Source organism: Lissotriton vulgaris, chromosome 10 (assembly GCF_964263255.1).
Source record: "Lissotriton vulgaris chromosome 10, aLisVul1.2, whole genome shotgun sequence".
Lineage (NCBI taxonomy): Eukaryota > Metazoa > Chordata > Amphibia > Caudata > Salamandridae > Lissotriton > Lissotriton vulgaris.
In genome coordinates, this window is record NC_141698.1 from 517,441,739 (window position 1) to 517,464,720 (window position 22,982).

Sequence of the window (22,982 nt, forward strand, 5' to 3'; positions counted from 1 at the left end):
CTGACGTTGGACCGGGTGGTAAGGCAACTGGTGCGGGTGGTGGTTGCAGGGGTGGTGGTCTCAGCGGTGGATGTGGGGTGGCGGTGTTGAAGCTGTCGTGGATGTCAGTGATCTTGCAGTGAAAGAAGGTGGCCAGTGAGTTGCACAGGTCTTGTGACGGTGGAATGTTGTTGGCGTTGGAGATGGGGTTGGAGAGCTCTTTGCTGTTGTGTGCGTTGTTGTCTAGGTGGTCCTTGAAGGTAGTCCTCTTGGCGGTCCTGATGAATTGGTGGTGTCTGCGGGTGACTTTCTTGTGAGCTGTGTGACTGTCTAATGTTCAGTCGTGGAGCTGTGGACTCTGATATTTTATGATACCAAATGCCTTTGCTTTAAGGCCTGTAGCTTTCCTTGATCTGTTTAAAATTGACACCAGCAAGAATGCACAGCAAGCCAGCTGCAACGTGCAAAGCAACGCAAGGCTTTCAGAGAACAAGCGTGCCAGCTACCAGCTAGCTATTGCAAAACCTCACATATTTCTATCAGTGTCAACGTGACCTGACCGGTCAAGTCCGTGCCACGCCCACGTATACCAGAAACACATATTTCACCTTTATGGAAATACCCCAAATCTACTTTTGCCGATGACACGTGGGCAGCAACACCAGATTGAAGACGTACTTCGGGCCTTAGAAGGTATCAGACTAGTATTAGCCTTCACTGATTGGTCCAGCAGGACATAGTCTGATCTGTGTTACGTATTTTGTGATGCCCATCCTCTAGAGCTTTTATCTGTAAAATGTCTCTGCACTGTCATACCAATCGGGCACTCAGTAAGCTTTGCTGAGGTCTCCGTGCAGCACTTTTATTTTGCATTCTGATTGGGTTCCCGAAAAATCTTTCAAACTTGTGTGCTGAGAGAGAATTGTTTCTGTGTTAATATTTACCCTTTATTTTTTCAGCTTCAACATTTGGTGAAGAATGCGGTCCCATCACAACTGACGGGCTCCATTGAAGGACACTGGTGCTTGGCCTCTTCGGCACCTTCTGAGGGCGGGGATTTGAGGTGATAACGTTCCGTTAGTTTATCTCTCCCCGATCTCTCTGGTTGCTGGAGGGTCCATACCAGTGGATGGTCTGATTGTTGCCGCTCTGTTGTCTTTGGGGTGGTTCTGCTCTGTTCCCTCTCAGCGCACTTGTGTTGTTTCTGCCTCTTGTTCTTGGCATCCTATGTCTGGGACTGTGTGTTTGTATCCTGGGGATATTTATGCCGCTTGTTTTCCGGATTCCATGTCTTTCATGGTCCCTTTTCTGATCAGTTTCTTCATTCTCCTGTTATTGGCTTGATGGTTTATTTATGTTTCTGTCATCACGCTGCCCAGGAGGTCACTCCTGTTTAGCCGTTTCTCTTGCTCCCTGCGCTATTGACTTTTCTTAGTTTCTGTGCCATGGGCATGTGTTCACCTCTGTAATTGCTGCCTACTGTCCGCTGCCTTTTTTATCATATACAATTTCTGTCCTGTAGAGTCTGGCCCTGGTCTCCGACATTCCCTGGCTGGTGACGGCAAGTTTCTGCTGGATTCCTGGGAGGCAGTGACTCTTTGGTGATTTTGGTATCTAAAGGCCCTTGGCCTGCCATTGAGGGCAAAGTTCTGTACCCTTTCCCCGCCAGCAGAGAGGCTCCGGCCATTGGGAGTGGAGGACACCCTTGCCAGATCATTTCCCCTGGTTGCAGCGGACGTCGGTATGCTCTGATAGACTGGACGGAGCCCAGTGAGTACACTTGGGGGGGATTTACCTCCTCCGGTATTTGGTTGTAGCAGTTAGCCCATGGTTGTTGGGATGTGGCGGTTTTGGCTCCACTGTGGGTGGTAGCAGGGCGTGGCGGTTTTGCTCCCCAGATTGGCATATAGTGTTTGTGCCTGTTGGGTATCGCGATATGGGTGGCCGAGTGGGCTGCCGGATTTTGTTGTCTACTGTGTATCTCTTGATCATTGGTTTGTTTGTTCCCATGAGCTCTGACCTGGGTCCAGCACTTTCGCCTCCGTGCCGCTGGCCTCAGCTCTAGGCATTTATGAGGAGTACTCCGGGCGCTTCTGGCTCTTTGGCTAGAGCCCGTCTCCCTGCCTGGGTTCCGCCTCCACCCTCCCCCTGGAGACATCCTTCTAGGTGCCAGAGTGGTTCTCATTTCGTGCCTCGGGATACTTCTCGGCACGAAGAGGGGGGTGTGACGCTTGGTGCACCGGTATTTCTGTTCTCAATCATTGTAGGTTTCATTGCATTTTTTTTACAGTGTTCTAGTGATGTGCTTGGCATATGTAGTGGCCAAATACTGTAGGTAGGTGGAGTGTTGTTAATTGGTGTCAGGTTCTGAGAATTTTCTTTGTCAGCTTATGCATTTACTCTCGGTATTAGAACGCTAGTTGACCGAGCTCCGATAAAGGAACTTTTCCTGATACATCCATTTACCAATGTTACCAACTAGTACGTCCACCCCTAATACTCTCTTGCCTCAAGGGACTGGATGCAAAGATGTCTTAATGTGGATTCCTCTAACTTTCCAAGGATAAAAAGAATTCTGTTGCTCCCCTTACTCTTTTGGGATTAAGTACAGCAGACCCACACACATTCTCAGCACATAGGGTTTTTTCTACAGCGCTGACGCGTAAGAACCCCAGAAATTGTCCTAAGTGTTTTATGTGATTGGCTGAACTGTATTTTTTTTTTTGTTAAATATTTTTGTCCTCATATATGACAGCAGTAGATATTAGCTCTAAATAGGCATTCTTCAAACCACTGACACAAACCTTCCTTTCCAGCCCTGATGTTTGTGGATAGCCAGCGAAGACTGCCCAGAGGTAGGGTTATTTCCCATCCAACTCCCATTTGTTGTGTTTCTTGCTACATTGGGAGGACCGGACCACTTAACCTCTGGCATAATCATTGGACTGTTATTTATCACACCAGATTTTTAACGCAGACCACAATTTAACAGACTTCTCCCCTCCACAGAGTATATCAAATTTACTCACCGCCATGATGGTTTTAAGACATTCTGAAAATTTTGGGGGAAGTTCCGACTTCCACTCCTTACAGATCTCTCTTCTGGCGATGACAACCACATAAAAAATAAACTGTGATATATAACTGTTAATGTCATAGTCAGTTTGAAGACCAAAGAAAATTAATCTAGGGGTACATGTGAATGGAAATAACAGTACCTCTTCCAAAAAACAACATACTTGTCTCCAGTAGTTAACTATTTCAGGACAATACGGAAACATATGAGTGTCGTTAGCTTCAGGAAGCTTACATCTAGGACAAGTATATTGTACTGTTGACATTCTAGAAAGTTTAGCCGGAGTCCAATAGACCCTATACATTGTAAATAGATTATTTCTTCTTAAGTTTGAAGGTTTTATAATATTTTGAGACATTGTAAATGGATCTATCCAAGTTTTCACTAAGCTATCTGGATTCTGAACAATGGTAGACTCCCATATTTTAATAATTTCTGTTTCAAGGTTATCCTTACTTCCCACTAAAATGTTATACCATACGGCGGTCTCACCCTTCCTCCCCGTGTTTCTACTTATTAGTTCCAACAGGGGGCTCTCCTCTTCTGTATTCCACTTTTGGCTCCCCCACCAAGCAGACAGTTGGTAAAACTTGAACCTCGTGAGGGTACCCCCGGTTAAACTCGCTAGGGATTCCCAACGTAATAGTGTCGAAGCGTTACAAAGGTCCCCCCATTTCTCGAGACCAGCTCTCCTCAATGGAAGGGCTAATTGATCTGTTAAAGACTCCGGAGTGCCGGGGGAATCCCAAATTGGAGCTTGAAAGTGGTAATAAGGAATACCTAGAGCCTCATTTATGAAAAGTGACGCATCGCTGCGTGAAAACAGCGATGCGTCACTTTTCACTGCGCACTTCTTGCGACACCAATGATGCGTCATATTTAATGTATGACGCATCATGTCACAAGGACGTACAGATACGTCAGTATTTCTGGCGCATCTGTAAGCGCAAAAGTGACGCATTGCTGGAGTGTGTCGCAAAAGTGACGCAACTCCAGCAATGCGTCCTTTCACATGGGGAAAGCCCCATGTGAAAGGGCTTGCGTCAGTCTTACGCCTGCTGTGAGGCAGGCGCAAGATTTTGACGCAACAGCATCCTAAAAGTGACGCAGTGAAATCTCATAGATTTCACTGCGTCACTATTACGAGGCTTTTTGCGGGGGAACGCCCCCTCTGCATACATTATACCTGACGCAGGTATAATGTGGCGCAGGGGTTTAAAAAATGACGCATCTACCTAGATGCGTCACTTTTTAAATATGGCGCAACAAGGCGCATTTTGTACGCCGCTGGTGCATCACAAAAAGTGACGCACCGGCGGCGCAAAACTGACGCAAGGCCTCATAAATAAGGGCCCTAGTATTTTACAGATCTGTTGCCAATTATCTAGGGCAGCCCTTAATAATTTTAGACACATTTTTTTTAAAAACCTTTTGGTCGCCAAACTTAAACAAAAAGAAATCTGCACTATGTGGAAGGTCTAATAACATAGCCTGAAAAAGTCTACCATGTGAGGTGTAGTCCTGTTTATTGGCTAGAAGTTTAAAATTTTTGAATTGGAAGGCATAGCAGTAGAAAAGTAAGTCTGGAAGTGCCAAACCTCCAAGTTTTAATCCTCTCCTCAGCTTCTTCCAGGCTATTCTGGGAGATTTTGTAGCCCAAATAAAAGAGCCTATCCTTCCTTGCAGGTTGAGAATATCTTTCTTATTAAAAATTAAGGGAATGGTTTTGAAGAGAAACGTTACTTTTGGCAAGATTATCATTTTAACTAAATTCACCCTGCCGTAGATGTTTAAGGGCAGGGTGGCCCACCTAGTCAGGAGTTTTTTCACCTCCTTTATTACAGTTGCCCAGCTGGTCTTAGGGATATCTTCCAGATTTTGAGTGAGTTGAATCCCAAGATATCTGATTTTAAATTTTGCTTCAGGGATAGGGACAGGATTATTCCAGCACATTATATCAGTTTTAGCCCTGTTAATGCCATATCCTGATACAGTACCAAAATCCTCTGCCAGCTCAAATAATCTTGGTATTGCTTCTACTGGGTTCGATGTATAGAGGAGAAGGTCATCTGCATATAGGGCGGTCTTAAGTATTAAATCACCAATTTTTAATGGTTTAATTACTGGGTCCTGTCTTAAGGTACAAACAAAAGGTTCAATATTAAATAGAGCAAGGGTGGTGAATTACTTCATACAGTGATTGGCTGAACTGTATGAAGTAATTCACCACCCTTGCTCTATTTTTGGATGTCGGGACCCTGTGACACAGCCACAGATAGGGTCTTTTTTCCTATCTTACTTATTTCACATGCCATCAAGGCTCAACAGCAACTAGAATCTGGCTTCTTTCTTCCTTGTGAAAATGCTTTTAGTGAATTGGTATCACGTGACCTGTTGGGGTGATTGATGGATGGCTTTCTTTTTGCTCTCTTGCAAATACTGGTGTGTGGCTGAAATACATATGAAGTATTTTTGTCAACCTAGTGTGTCATATATTACCGTCTTGTAGTCCACCCTGCAACTCATCCGTCTGGTATATTTGAACAGTTATTTGTGAGGTGTGTAGGACTAGCTGCTGCACTACACACAACTCAACCATGGGAAACAACAATAGTAAAAATATTTTAAATACAGCTCAGCTAGCCCCACCCAAGAACTCACCTGCCTATATTGTGAGTTTAAAAAGAGGCTTAAGGCCAATTATGTACACCCACAGATGGCAGGATCTCACATCTAAAAACCCAGTCAAGTCAAAAGTCCACAGTAAGATCTGGAGGACAATTGGAGAAAACATCAGCTAGACGTAGTGGGTGTATTCCCATTCGTTCCAGTTACAGAAGAAAAGAAGGTAGAGGGTGAGGCAGAGGTGAAGGACCAAATTCTAGAGATATCCTCTTTAGGTGCTTTGGATGTGATTCACCGCTGCCTGCGCCTAAGCCAGAACACACTGAGCTAACTCCTGAGGAGTGGGAGGCAGCAGTAACTTTTGTACACAGAGCGCTCAAAGATAAGGTTACGAGATTGGAATTGGACACTGTCCAAGACCTGGTTTCTCTGAAACTAATGAGGGAAACAGCTGTCCAAGCAGCTACAGAATACAGCGAAAAGAAACATAACATTCTAAAAGAATGTGCTCAAAAAAAGGTTACAATTCCAAAATTAATTGACAGACAGTGACAGAAATTATTTGAGGATAAATCAAAGGATGACTCACTCAGACAGTCACAGTGGCATTCACTAATATGGGATGCATTTAAATATGTCCCCTGCACAGAACACGCCATTTCGACTTTAGAGCAATGTTTGGCAGAAATAGAGTCAGCTCCAGAGAACAAAAGATGAGGCACCATGGGGGAAGGGGTGGGAGGCGCTTCCTCATCCACTCCAAACTCACCAAAATTTATGCTAAAGAGCGATTCTTTAAACTGTCAAGCACTACTACAAGGGCTCATTGAGGGCTCACTCACAGTGGACTATTTTACGCAAACACAGAGTAGAAAGTATGCAGAAAAACTGTTGTCCTTAGCACGAGCGGAGATATTGAACAAGGCACCCCAAGCTCATTTGGCATTTGCTAAGCAAGCCAACACCCAGACATCCATGGGTAACAATACCCCACTACCAGCACAATATGACCGGGAAGTAGGGAAGTTCCGATTCACAGACTCAGATTTAATAACATGGGGGAGTCTAAGTTGCAGGACACGCTTAGATATGCGGTAGACAATTTGCAACAATGGAAACAGTTAATACACACATGTGCAGTGATCGTTTTAGCCCAGACCCTTTCCCACTGCACCACCACAGCCAACACAACAGAAGTTCCATCGCTTATTATGCCCCTACGGGAAATACTGCCACCACCTGGCAGTGCGCCAAATGATTTAGCATATGTTTATGTCCCATGGTCCAAGAAGGACATTAATTGTTTTACTAAAGACTTTCCCAAGCTTAGAGATGAACCACAGAAGTGGTATGAAGAATAAAAGCGGATGGCTGCATTGGGTGGATTATTAAGGAGGGATTTGCACACATTGTGTAAAATAATTGTACCAAAGGACCTTTGGAAAGACTGTAAACGGAAGGTTGGGTGGCCAGATGTGGAGCCACCGAGGTGCAAGGGTGGGATGCCAGGTCCATCAATAGATGAATTATACATGACGGTGGTAGAATATTTGAAGGAGAAGGTATCGGAAGATAGGGTTGATTGGAGTAAGATAACGAGTACTAAACAGGAGAAGGACGAAAGTGTGAATACATACTTCAACCACCTCCTGCAAGTATATAGGCAAAACAGTGGATTAAAAAACCCTATGGGGGATGCAATATCGGCATTGGTAACCACATTTGTAAAAGGTCTCGCACAACCTATCAAAACACACTTACAAACTTTGTCTGCTGACAGCAAGAGCCAATAGAAAAGGTGTTGGCAGCAGCTAGGTACTGCTCAGATTTTCAGTCTAGTGCGCAGACAATGGAGACAGAAAAATTAAAGAATGAAAAAGTTAGGCTAATGGTAGCACAAGAACAATTTTACAGCAATAACAGAGGGAGGGAAAGGAGCAGGGTTGGGGCACGAGGCACAGGAAGGCAAGAGAACAGTAGGGCACCTTGCTTACCCCGCTGATCAGCCTCCCTGCCACCACAAGGTACAGCATGTATCTATTGTAAGGACCCCAACCATTGGAAAGCAGATTGCCCAGATTGCCCAATATTGAAGAAAAGGAATGAGGACAATAGGTACATACAGAACAGCAGGCAGGAGGGCCGACACCTGCACACCAAATGCACTTGGCCCACAGGGTACCATAACAATGCACAACAAGAACACAAGCCTCAACACCAACAACAATGGACAGGAGGGGAGGGGTGGACACCAGTAGGCAATGACTGGCCGGAACCACCGCCTCCAATCTCATTCTAGGGGTGCCTGAAAGTAGGTAACTGCGTAATAGCCCCAGCAATAGCAGTGGATCAATCCGGACCCTTTGTAGAGGGAAAAATATTGGGTAGGGTTGTTCCATTCCTAATTGATACGGGGGCTCAAGGATCAATGCTGAAGGCACTAACAATGCCCGAGTCTCCACTTTATATGATTACGGTAACCGCAGACTGGACAACTTATTACAGAATACCTTACTGAGCCACTACAGTTTGTAGTAGGTACAAGAACAGTACACCATTAGTTTATCCTTAGCAGATTTTGCCCCGTGAATTTGCTGGGTAGAGATTTGTTATGCAAATTGCAATACACCATAGACTGTTCACCAACAGGGGTCTTTCTAGAGAGCAAGACCAATGGCCTCATGTTACAAGCCTTCATGACATGCACTGACCCTACAATACCGCCAGAACTAGGCAACTGTGTGCCGCCTGAAGTCTGGGCCACCAGTGCCAATGATGTAGGGCGGTTATTAAACTACCCACCAGTACAGATAAAACTAAAGCCAGGAGCAATTCTCCCGAGAGTGCCACAATACAACATTTCTAAATAGGGAGAGGAAGGCATCGCAACAGTCATACAGGACCTCTTGAAGCAAGGAATTCTAAGGGAGATTCAATACAGTCAATGTAACACACCCATACTTCCGGTGAAAAAAGCTACAAAGGGCCCGGACGGGGCCCCTGTCTACAGATTCACACAGGATCTGAGAGAAATGAACAAAATAGTGTTGCCCTCTTTTCTGGTGGTCCCAAACCCAGCAACAATATTATCCAACATCCCAGTGACAGCCACAACCTTCACAGTGATGGATCTTAGCTCCGCCTTCTTTACCATCACCTTGCACCCTGACAGCCAACATTTCTTCTCCTTTAGTTTCAGGCAGAAGAGATTTTGTTGGACAAGGCTCTTGCAGGGCTATACAGAGTCACCTTCTATTTTCACACGTGCCTTGAAAACAGATGTAGACTCCCTGGTACTTAAGGAGGGATCCACACTTATCCAGTATATTGACGGTCTATTATTGGCCTCGCATTTGAGGGAGGCTTGCATAAAGGACACCATCGCTGTCCTGTGCCACTTAGCACTAAAGGGATATAAAGTCTCCCCCAAGAAGCTACAGTTTTGCCTCACCTCCGTGAAGTATCTAGGCCATGAACTAACAGAAGGCACCCGGAAATTGCTGCCTGACAGAATATCGACCATCACCCATTTTCCCAGACCCCGCACTCAGTAGGAGGTTAGAGCATTCTTAGGAGTAGCAGGATACTGTTGTCACAGGATACCCAATTTCTCTCTCATTGCGAAACCCTTGCAGGCACTCACACACAAAGACATACCTGACACTGTACCTTGGTCACAGGAATATGAGAAAGCTTTCAATGAACTGAAAAGAGGGTTGCCTGAAGCACCAGCATTAGGCCTCCCTGATTATAGCAAGGATTTTCACATGTTCTGTCATGAGAAGGGAGGTTGCTCAATGGGGGTCTTGGCTCAGAAACATGGAGCCTTCTACCGCCCAGTGGCATATTACTCTGCCACGCTAGACCCAGTGGCCTCAGGGCTCCCACCGTGCCTGAAAGCGGTGGCAGCTGTGGTACTTGCCTTGGAACAGTCAGACAACTTAGTGTTAGGACACACACTAGTGTTACATGTTCCACATGCCGTGGACACACTTCTCACATCTACTAAGACACAGCATCTCACAAATGCACGCCTCACCAGGTATGAGTTGGTACTCTTGAGACCACACATTTTCATCAAGAGATGTACAACCCTGAACCCTGCATGTTTTATACCAACTGAACATTAGCTGGAGGATTTTGATTCAGATTATTCCTTTCATGATTGTGCCGTGGCCATAGATAGGCATACAAAGGTACGCCCAGACCTTAAAGATACAACACTCCCAGATGATCAAGGAGATTTGTTTGTAGATGGGTTGTGCCTGAGGGATGACAAAGAAGTGTTACAAGCATCCTATGCAGTGGGCACAGCTACTAAATTATTAGAAGGTGGGACACTGAACCGTAGTGAAGAGTGCACAGGCAGCCAAACTCATGGCACTTACAAGGGCATGTGTGTGGGCTGAAGGGAAGAAAGTGAATTTATACACAGACAGCCAGTACGCCTTTGGGGTGGTCCATGACTTCGGCCAGTTGTGGTCCATGAAGGGGTTCCTCACATCAGCTGGCCAGCAGATACAGCATGCACAATTGATTTGTTACCTTCTCAGATCACTGCTACTTCCTTCCAAAGTGGCTATTATAAAATGTGCCACCCACACTTCATCAAAAGACCCCGTTTCCAGAGGCAATGCTTTCATTGATCAAAAAGCAAAGAGAATAGCGCTTACAGGCTGCCAGATAACAATGATACAATTAGTGGACAGTAAAACAGACACCAGGGATGACAGTGATTCCTTACATTTTGACCCCATACAGATTCAATGAGGGCAGGCAACCGGGTAAAAGAGGAATGGGCCCAACATGGCTTCGTACAATCCAAGGAGGGGTTATGGACAGGGCCTAATGGAAGGATATGTTTGCCTTCCACCATGCTCCCTTCAATGGTAAGACTCTTTCATGGGCCTTCACATGTAGGACATGATGGCATGAAAAGATTGTTTTCCCAATGTTGGTACAACTCCAAATTTCGTCAGACAGCAGAAAGACTTTGCAAGCAATGTTCTGCCTGTGCTCAATATAACACAGGAAAAGGTACACCAACTGCACCTGGCCACTCCCCCCCCCCCTCATGGACCATTTGAAAGCCTTCAGCTTGATTTTTTATCGACATGCCCTCAACCCAGAAATACAAATATGTATTGGTAGTGGTATCCATGTTCAGTAAATGGACAGAGGCTTATCCCACTAAACATTGTGATGCACAGAGTTTGGCCAAGTGCCTGTTGAAAGAATTACTGCCAAGATTTGGGGTATCCTCCCTCCTTGAGTCCGACAATGGGCCTGCATTTATCCCCCATGTAATAAAAGGACAATGTAAGGGGCTTGGGATAACACAGAAACTACACTGTGTTTATCACCCACCAGCCGCAGGCGCTGTTGAGAGAAATAATGGATATTGAAAAATAAAATAGCGAAGACCTCTCCTGGGTAGATGCACTGCCCTTAGCACTACTAGCAATGAGAAGTACACCAGACAGGGTAACCAAGCTGAGCCCACACAACTAAGCATGGGCGAATTTTGCGAATCTGGCGTTAGCGAATTTGCGTATTTGCGAACTCGCAATCCGCAAAATCCACGAACTCTCACGATTTTTTTTTTTGTGTTCGCAAGGGTTTCTACCATTTCGCGAGGGTTTTGTACCAGTTCGCAATTACGAACTTACTTGTCGGCTCGCAACGGTCGCGACTTTGTTGTTTCTACGTCTAGTTCATCATCACAGGTTCACAGCACCCTCTGTTTCACCACTGCCACCCTCTGATTCACCCATGCCACCCTCTGGTACATCACTGCCACCCTCTGATTCATCACTGTAGATTATGGGGGGAAAAGCAAGCACACCTGCCCTGCTTCAACTGACATGAATTAATTTGGGGTTGATTAATGTGTCACTGAATTTAAACTTCCTGTCTTGCACCTGCTTCCTTATCTGTAATTTGCTTTCTGTTGGAGTGCAATTTTTTTTCCCAGGACCTTTGTGGCCTACTTGTAGCTATTGTATGAGCCTGCTGTGAGGGTCAGAGCAGGGTCATAGAATAGTTGCAAGTAGGCAACTGAACTCTGGAGGGGCCCCTCAGGAAGCACTACAGGGAATGGTTACTAATGATGAGTTTGAACGTTTGCACCTGCTGAGTGCTTTCAGTTTTGCAAAACTCGTTTTGCTGCAGAGCAGCAACTGTAATGCCCCAAACAAACGTAGGCAACTGAACTCTGGAGGAGCCCCTCAGGAAGCCCTACAGGGAATGGTTACTAATGATGAGTGAACTTTTGCACCTGCTGTGTGCTTTCAGTTTTGAAAATCTCATTTTTCTGCAGAACAGCAACTGTAATGCCCCAAACAAACTTACTTGTGAAAGTTGATTTCTAATCCAGAAGTAATCCAAAAAAAGTCAAAAAGGCCTGAAATCCCAAAAAGTGCAGGCAAATGTCAACCTGAGGAGTTATTCTGATAATAATCATCATTTTCAGAAGGTTTATGCTGCTTGCTGGTGGATTTCTAGCGCAGAATTGCAAATTTTGTAATTTCGCGAGTGCGAGATTGTTGCTGGCCGCCGCATCTACATGATCGCAATTGCGATCTCTCGCGATGCGTCGCCAAACTCCCGCTGGATCCTGCAGCAAGAACCAAAATGGCACAGCACTCGCAAAATATCGAGAAAAACAACTTGGCAAACGCTGAATGACGGTAAGTGAACGCCGCAGGCCGCAATATTGTATCACCAAGCAAAAAAATCCGCTGCGTGCAAATTTGCGGATTTTCGGTAAATTCGCGGGAGTTTGCGGATTGCGAATTTACCGAAAATCCGCAAAATCCGCGAGCGGAACGGATTTTCCGCCCATGCTTACACACAACATCGTATTTGGCAGGGCAATGCATATTCCCTGACACATGTCGACTGCCCCCCTGTCAATAACTGATGATCTATTACTTTGTTATTGTAAGAAATTAACAGACATTTTACGTTACCTCCATTGTCAGATGCTGAAATCCCTCCCAGAAGCAGCCACTCCACCAGCCCATGATCTACAGCCAGGGGAGTGGGTGTGGGTAAAGGCCCATACAAGAAGTAACTGCTTACAGCCGAGGTTGAAAGGACCTCTGCAGGTTATTTTGACTACAGCCACAGCGGTGAAGTGCAATGGATTAAAGTTGTGGATACACACGACACACACACAAAGAAGGCCACGTCTGAGGACAGCAACACCAATACAAACATCATAAGTACATTGTGGATATAACCTTCGCTCCAAAAAACAGAAAGCCGCAAAAGTGGATTGATGATTTACTAACCACTGCCTAATGCAAGGACTCAGAACTGCCAAACTTCGATCTGTGTCAATACAAGCCAGTGGACAACGGTCCAGAATTCAAGTAACTCTTTTGTGCCCAGGAATAGAAATAAGTGCAACACTCACATTACTGGTACCAAATCCCCTGTTGCTCAGTGAACTAATAAGCCTGATTTTTCGTGACATTTCTTTTCCAACGGGTTCAGCGCAAGTACCTGAGCAAGAATTAACAAATGTACATTTTGACATTCTCAATTGTGCCTTTTTTGCGATAGAGGACACTGGTTCTAGCCTTATCCAAGACCTAGAACATTCCCCATTGTGCTGTTTTTGCAATAGATGACACTGGTCCTAGCCTTATCCAAGACATTGAATAGAAGGTGGAAAATACCTGGCTCTAAGGGTTAGTTAGAATAGCGCCAAGAGGAAGAAGAATAAAATTAGGGCCTATTCACTAGCCCGAGTGGACCAAGAATAAACTTAGGGCCCATTCACAAGAAGATTAAAGAACATAGAGAAGGGACCGGTTTGTTCTGAAGCCATGCCATCCACTGAATCCCACAAATGTAACTGGAAAGCAGTGGTCGTTGCAATATTGTTACCGGCATCAGCAATACTAGTGACAAAGATGATTATAGTATATTCTGCTGCTCTTGAGATACCAGATCTTAATGGAAGAGTGGGGGTTGGGAGTGATGGAAGTGAACCAACGAAATCCCCAAAGGACTATGAACTGAATATGACCACAAACAATGATGAAATGGGGGTGGATGTGAATAAAGGGGACAAAGGAGGATTGTGGGAAACATATGAAGGAAATCAATATTTTGAGATGCTAAAACTATATGTGGCAATTTTGAATATATCTGATTGCTATGTTTGCACACATCTGCCAACAGACGCCATACATAGCTTGAAGTAACACATACTGCCAGTGTCCAAGTATGTAGGCTGTGTCTTAATGCGCGACATGCTAGTAAGCAAACACAGCATGTCGGTGTCGGTAGGTGTGACTATATCTAAAGTACTTGCCCTTTCCAGCGATAGCAAGCAAGCAACAGGCCCTCCTCTCATACCTATAAAGGTCCCTTGCACAAATATGCAGACAACTAGGGGAGACCTAGAAATGTTGAAAGGATTTGACAAGACGTCGAAGGATGATGATTGGAAAGGCTGAGCATGCTGGGATGACATGGGGACAGAGAAGACAGGCAACATGAAAGTGCCAAGGTTCAGGGTAGGGGAAGTGTTGTCCCCCTTCTGCATCCTCAATGATCAAAGGATAACACCCAAAAGAATACCAGCACAAAAAAGGTAGAGGATGCAGATTTGCAGAATTACTAAACAAAAACGTCTGGAAAGAATGCATCTCATTTTCATGCACCTTAGAAGAACTGGTTCAGGGTAAGCAGGGATTGTGTCACTGTGAAGAAAGGATAATCAAGATAAAAGGTATACAACCAGCAAAGACAGTTCAACATATATATATGGGCACCAGCAGCTGTCACAACACCACGAGACTGACAGGACTCAGAATCCGTGACGAGTCGTCACCAGGTCTGGTAGGTTACAAGGGCCTTTTCTTTGTATGTGGCCCATGGGCATACTTCCATCCGCCCCCAGGATGTTATGGAAGTTGCTACCTAGCATCCATCATCCCACAGAAGACCCACTTCACCAAATTAGTGCCAGCAGAAGAGAAAGTGTTGGCACTGGTTAGCACCAAGAGAACAGCAGCATGGATAGACAACCTGTTAACAGGTTTTGGGGCGATGGTCCCAGTAGTAGGCAGTGTCTATACCTCAGTAAGGGTATACCAGTTATCCAGAATGATTGAGGATCTAGTGGACTCTACCACCGGTGCCTTAGAGAATATAATGGAAGAACTCACCTCCATGAGGGCCGAAGTAATCCAGAATAGTATTGCTCTAGACATCATTCTGGCCAAAGAGGGCAGAGTCTGCAACGTCATCCATCAATTACCTTTTCAGTGCTGTATATTCATAACAGACAACAGCGGGAATATAAATAAAGAAATAGATAATATCAAGGATATTAGAGATGCGGCCCATGGTATACACACAGGAGGCCTGTGGGTAGACATGATGAACTGGTTTGCGGACTGGGGGTCTTGGATACTAAAGCCCATTATAATAGTGGTAGCAGTCCTTTTGACACTATGCCTCCTGGTCAAAATCTGCCCAGCCTGTTGTACAGTCATTTCCAACTCCTGTGCCTGCTGCATACCTAGGGATGGTATTACACCACACCACACCCATAAGGATGAGGGACAAGAGATGATGAACAAAGCTGATTTCTGATTAGCATATGATTTGGTATCAGATGTGGCAATGTGGACGCTGATATTTTATGATACCAAATGCCTTTGCTTTAAGGCCTGTAGCTTTCCTTGATCTGCTTAAAATTGACACAAGCAAGAATGCACAAAATGGTCACACGTGACATTTTCTGTGTCAGCCAGCTGCAACGTGCAAAGCACCGCAAGGCTCTCCGAGAATAAGCATGCCAGATTCCAGGTACTTATTGCAAAACCTCACATTTCCTATCAGTGTCAACGTGACCTGACCGTTCAAGTCCGTGCCATACCCATGTATACCAGAAACACATATTTCACCTTTATGGAAATACCCCAAATTTACTTTTGCCGATGACACGTGGGCAGCAACACCAGATTGAAGATGTATTTCGGGCCTTAGAAGGTATCACACCAGGATTTGCCTTCACTGATTGGTCCAGCAGGACATAGTCTGATCTGCGTTACGTATTTTGTGATGCCCATCCTCTAGAGCTTGTATCTGTAAAATGTCTCTGCACTGTCATACCGATTGGGCACTCAGTAAGCTTTGCTGAGGTCTCCGTGCTGCACTTTTATTTTGCATTCTGATTGGGTTCCCAATACATCTTGCAAACTTGTGTGCTAAGAGAGAATTGTTTCTGTGTTATTATTTACCCTTTATCTTTTCAGCTTCAACAGAGCCAGCTCTTCTCCAGCTTCCAACAGGAGCGCTTGGAGGTCCGGAGGTCTTCGGTGAACCATGCAGCTTTCTTGTTGGTGTGGTTGGTAGTGGAGGTCTTGAGTGGGGTGAGGGTGTCAGCGCAGTCGTTGATCCACTGTTTGAGGTTGATGGTGGGGGTGTCGGGGTCGGTGGGGTCGGGGGGGCAGTCCCAAGGCGAGGGTGGTGGTCAGTTGGTCCTCGGTGAACTTTCCCCAGCAGCAGTGTGGCATCTGTTGGGTGCAGTGGTGTGTGATGGGTTTCCTGAAGATGAAGTGGACGCATCTGTGGTCTGTCCAGTGGGGTTCAGAGGTGTGGTTGAAGGAGACCTGGGGACTTGCAGAGAAGATGGGGTCCAGTATGTGTCCAGCGGCGTGGGTGGGTGTGGTTATGAGCTGTTTGAGTCTGAGGTTGGCGATCAGGGCAGAGGAATTGGCACCGTTGTTGTTCTCGAGGTGGACACAATTTCATGTTCTCTTATGTTAGCCCTTTTTCACATTTAGTTTCCACTCCACACGATTAGTAATTTTCATCATGGGGGTTCAATCCGAGCAGGTTTCAATTCGCGAAAACCCTGCTCTACCAATCTTTCCTTTGATGGTGACTTTGAGCCATTACCAAATAACCTTCAAATACAATTTGTCACCATTTCATCATTTAGAAAGCTGTAATTCTCTTTTGTATCAACATAACTCCATATATATGCTTTACTATTTCATAGTAATTTTGTTTTCTGTCTTCTAATTCAATTTCTGCCCTCTTCCTTTTCATTGCTCTTTGTTTAACATTATGTGTTCCTTTCTTGCATCTGGAACACTTATATATCAATAATAACATTGGTATCCCTGTAGCATCTGCGACCATTGGCGTTTGTATCCTCCCTAATAGACTATTACCAAAGTGGAAAACCAATTTCCCACCAAGAAGAAACCCTTACTAAGTCTCTCCCAAGCACTGTCAACCTTCTAGTTCTGCCAAATCTTCAAGCAAATGTGTAATATTCTTAACATACCCCTCTAAACTGTTACTATTATCAGGGATATGTGTGCAACACTGTTGTATTTTCATCATGTTACACACTCCACTCTCCTTAGCCAATAATACATTAAGAGCAACTTTATTCTGAAAAACCATAGACCTTATTGCAACCATTTCATTATCAATCATCAAAAACCCACCAGCAGTGTCTGTTGATAAATGATAAACCACGTGGACAATTTCCTAATTTTGTGTGAATGTAGAAATACCCCAAATGAAGGTATCAATGCTCCAAAAATATCATTCACAATTTCCAAAACACTTCTTTCCCTCTTAATACAAATTAGTTCGCTCTTCTTTTAAATGATTTCATGACTCTTGTCTAAATGGTAAACCTTGGGAAAAACTATTCCCATATAACAACACGTATATCAAGGTGCAGGCAACCTATAATAGGCATTATTACCACGCACATAATATATTCCAGGGAAAACAGGATCAGTACGGCCTCTTAATCCGCATCCTCCTGTGATTTGAAAAACATGATCACATTCACTAGAACCAATGAAATAGTTATTGAAGTCCTTTTTTAATCTAAGCAAGCAAAGCTTTCCCCTATGATGCCAATCCATGATAATTGCAGCGTTTGTCTCATCTTTTTTGTAGTCACTTTCCCTGAAAGCCCATGGAGGTACATGGGACTTCTGCTCAGCAGCCTTTCTCTCAAAGCTCTGTCTTCTATATTCTACTAAATTAATTAACTCAATTTCCTCTTGATGGAAACTACATGTTAGGTTGTTTCTATGTGCTTATACTATATCTATTGTTTTGGTCGAATGAAAAAACTCCCCCATGAATTTCGCATCTCTAGCACTAAACACTCTATTCATATTTCTTCTAGTTGGAATTTCAGAAAACACTAGATCCATATTTGAATCGTGGCTTTGTAAACTACCACTCTCATAAAATAGACTTGTTAAAATGCTACAAGACACTATGCGTTAGAGGTAAGTGATGGTATGTCACTCCCTCGGAGACAGATGATGATAGTTGCATGCACACATAACAATCTCTTGCCTCCATTGTATCAACATACTCATACGACAAATTTGTAAAAACATTAAACGAAAAGTCATTATTAGAATTATCACAATGATAGACACTATTATCTACCATTCTCTCCATGTTAGTTTGTGAATTTTCTTTAAGATTTTCCACATTTACTTTCTCACTCGACACACTATTAGTTGTGTTATTTCTATTACGGTACATCAAGTAAGGTACAACAACCATTAATGTTAACCAAGCCAACATTAGTAAGTAAACACTAATTAAGCAAGCATTATTACATCTACGTTTGAAACTCCGATTTTGATATCCAGTCTCTGCAATATTTGCCTCAGCCATTCAAGGAAAAAATGTAAACTAACTAATAAAACTAAAGATAAAACAGTGTATCCAAACAATTTTAAGCCTTCTTGCTTCACCCCCCTTTTAAAAAATATATATATTTTCACAGCCTTTGACTCAATTCCAGCTTACATTTTCCACACTCCTTTGAGTAAACTTTCAATTTTCTGCACCCCAATTTTTCACAGTTCATTTATGGCGGCTTGTAGCTGTTGCATGAATCAATTCTCCACCAGTATTTTCTCTGCACTGTTATGTGTGCTCAACTTCTTCAGACACCACAAATGTCCATTCAGGTGCTGTGTATTTCTTGTTCGAAACCTCGATCTCTTTGTTCTCTGAACTGTATCTTCTTCTGAGTCACTTTGTTCTGTTTGGCTCGAAACTTCCAATATCGTGTCTATTGATTTTTCTTTCTGAGTGTATTTCAGTCTTTTGACTCCCTTTGGCCATATATCATCTTTTCTGGCATTCTTAACTTGCAAAGTTTTACCAGTTTCTTGGCCAAAGTTCAAAACTTCTTTTGTTCGATTCTTTTCTTTGTTGGACTCGCTCCTGGTCTTTATTTTTATTCAACACTTCTCTTTCAATTACATCAATGGCAGTCTCACAAGACCCAGTAGCTGGTGCCCACTTTATTTGACTTTGCACAAGTTTAAGTTCAGGTTCGAACTCAGGCTCAATATCAGGTTCTTCTTGAACCTCTGCCTGTTGCCGTTATTCCTCTTCTTGTCTTTCAAGTGGACTTGGAATTCTTCTTGTGTGGCTCGCGAGTATCCAATTCGGCAAGCCACCACACTTTACTGCTGTCGTTGTCACCAATATCACTTGATAAGGCCCATGCCAAGGTGGTTCCAGACACAACTTTCTCACATGCATCTTCACCAGAATCCGCTCTCCTAGACTTAGATCATGTGCTTTTTCTTGCTGTGTTGTGGTTGCAACTTCTCCAACCTGATGAGACACAGAATGCACCACATCAGACAATCTTTTGCAATAATCGATTACAAGGTCATCAGTAAAATTAATCAATTGATTTGGTTCTGAGAGAACAACTCAACCTTCCCCTGGAAACCTCAACATACCTCCTGCTATGCTTCTGTGTTTTCCATGCTTTATGAGTCAAGAAGCAGACAATAAGAAAGGACTATTGTTCAATCCCACAGGGCGGAGATGCAGCAACTCAGCGGTCGGACCAACCATGCAGCAAAGGTGTGAGACAAAAGACACAAGAGAGGGGGGAGAAAAGGAGACAAAGATGTGGGACAACCAGGAAGAAGATGCTGGCAAGGAGGAGGCTGCCAAGTGGCCAGAAGATAAATGGGAACAATACCTAGGCCCTCTTTTGACGGGAGAGCTACAGTCGGCCTACCAGGGGCCAATCCCCTTGGTACCACTCCATACCCTGAAATAAAAAGGAGTGTCCTGGAACGCATGCGAATAGATGAGGAGACATGTAGAATTATGCTGTGACAGAACAAGGAAGACCACTGGAAACCCCCAGAGCTCTTTATTTTAGGATAAGAGACATGGCAGAGATATGGCGCAAGGCATTGACTTTATCCAAAGAAGAAATATTAGAAAATATATACTTGGAACAGTTCTTAACACTATTACACCCACCTATATAGCGATGGGTCTGACAAGATGCATGCATTACTCTGGAGGGAGCAGTAGAAATAGCCACTGCCTTTAACAGAGCCCAGGAACTACAAATGGGCAGAGTTGAAAGTACATGAAAACATCCTGGTGAGGTCCCACCTAGACTGCGAAGGCTCACCCTGACCCCCGAAAACATGATACAGTAACACTGATCCAGGGACCTGGGCCTACACCACCTAGACCATCACTCCAACTAGGACCCCAGTGTTTTCACTGTGGAGCTTTCAGCCACATTGCTCGCTCATGCCCACTGAAAGAAGAACCCATGGCTGTGGGGTATACCCAGGCCCTATACTGCAATACAAAGGAAAAACCCTCCCTTTTCTTCGGAGGGTGAAGATCAACAGCGAACCGAGGGACGCACTGGTTGACACGGGGTGCCTACAAAGCATAATGCGACCCCAACCCAGGGGTTTCCCTCAGACAACTGGGGTTGTTAGGATACAATGTGTTCATGGAGATAGCAAGACATATCCCATGACAGTTGTGACTGTCCAACATCAAACCACCAACCTTCAAACTGTTCCAGGGGGTTTCCCTCAGACAACTGGGGTCGTTAGCATTGAGTGTGTTCATGGGGATAGCAAGACGTATCCCATGACAGACGTGACTGTCCAACATCAAACCACCAACCTTCACTTGCTTCTGATCCACAAGAGGATCCATTTCAAAGCTCTTGTTTTGGCCTTTAAGTCACTGCATGACACCGGAGCCCCCTATCTCTGGAAAATAATCCAAAACTATCATCCTAGGCGTTCGCTGCGTTCATAGTCCCTGCCGCTAGCAAGCATTCCTGTGTTCTCCCGCTCTCGAATAGGAGGACTATCTTTTCAAGTACAACCCGCCAAACTCTGGAAAGGCATGCCATTTGCCTTAGGACAGATGCACAATCTCCTCCCCGTCAGGAAGGCCTGTTCCTGCAAAGCCCTCCATTGTCCTATCTAATCCAGCCTGTTACACTCACCCAGCGCTAGGACACTCAGCCAAGTAGCTGTGCACTCTACAAATAACCTGGTAACATAACATAACATAACATAACCAACCCCCTTGTCCCTTGTCCCTTTCCGTGTAGGCCTAATCTCAAAGCTAGTCAAACCAATAGTCCTCGATAATGATTACCACCACATAAACAACCTCCTCCATGAGACATGGAAAGAAGGAACTGAATGGAGAGAAATGGCTCTTTTTTCCCAACATCCAGAACCTGAATTGAACATAGGTAAGGATCGGAAAAGCCGAAAGTAGAGGAGGGAAAAAAGAATTGGTCTAACCAATACTGGATACGAAATGTGGGTCCACTATAGAAAATTTCATTCTGCCCAACAAGAGGATCCTAAGCTCCATGAAGCCTGGCAACAATCTGCAGACAAGGAAGATCCTCACCAAGTAGGTCTCTGATTAGTACCCCAACCTTTCAGAGAAAGAGTTCTATTCCTAGCACATAGTCGTCTTCTGGGGTGTCATTTGGGGCAGATAAAACTGAGAAAGCAATCTTAGACAGGTTCTCTTGGCCAGGGATATTTCAGCAGGTCTGAAAATATTGTAAAGAGTGTTTGGTTTACCACATGAATAGTTGTTATATACCCCCTCCCTTAAGAACCCTACCTATAATTGATTAACCTTTTTCTAGGGTGGGAAGGGATATACTAGGTCCCATCCTTCCCTCCGGTAGTGGATTTTGTTTATGAGCTAGTCTTAGTAGACTGCGCCACGAGATTTCCCGAGGCTGTGGCTCTACAACACCCCAACATGGCACAAGTAGCCAAGGCTATGATTAATGTCTTTTCTCAGGTTGGTTTACCAAGAGAAAATATTACTGATCAGGGAACCCTCTTTACTTCCCGAATAATGCCATAAGATTGTCAGCAGCTTAACATCAAACAAATTCACTCAGCAGCATATCACCCTCGAACAGACGGTTCAGTGGAACTATACAACTCCACTCTAAAAACTACCTTAAAGAAATTGTTAAATCTAGAAGCACAGAAATGGGAGAATATGCTTCCCCAAGCTTTGTTTGCCATTTGCTGTGGGCAAGAGAAGAGTTTGGGTTGTTTCCCCTTTGAATTGTTGTATGGGAGACAGCGCTGAACTTTGTTGAATATGGCTACAGAAGAATGGGAAGAAGAAAACAATTATTCAAAGCCACTCTTGGATTATGTAACCAGTTTAAGAACCTAACTTATTCAGGTGTGAGCATTTGTAAAAGCTAACATGGAACAGGCTCAAATATCCCAGAAAAAAAGCAATATGATAAAAAGACAAAAGCATGAACCTTGGAAGTAGGATACATTGCCCTTATTATGATGCCCACTTCAGAGCAGAAATGTTTTGGCCAGTGGCAGGGTTCATACAAAATCATAGAAAAGGTAACTCCAGTAACATACATACTAGAAATGGGCACTCATAGTTAAAACACTCAAATTGTATCAATCGATTAAAGAGATGGGAAGGTCCACTCCCTGTTTTAATGGGGACCAACACCTTGTCTCCTGACATTGATGCAGAACTGCCTGATTCACTAAAACAGGAATTGAGGGATACCTTACAACGATTACAAGGGGGTATTTTCCTTACTCCCAGGTAGGACAGCAGTCATAGAGCATGAAATACATACCCTTCCCGGGAAAAATGTCCAGTTGCGCCCATACCGCACCCCAGTCCAAAGCGAATGGAGCTCCCTAGTGATAGTACCAAAACTGGATGGGTCTATTAGATTTTGCATCAACTTTCGGGAAGTAAAAAAAAATCTCTCAGTTTGATGCTTACCCTCTCCTCAGGGTCAATGAAATGATTGAAAGACTGGGGAAGGCGCAATACATCAGTACGCTAGATCTGTGTAAGGCTTACTGGCAGGTACTATTAAGATAGGAGGACAGAGAGAAAACAGGATTTTTCACACCTGGAGGCCTGTTCCAGTTCAAGGTGCTGCCCTTTAGATTAC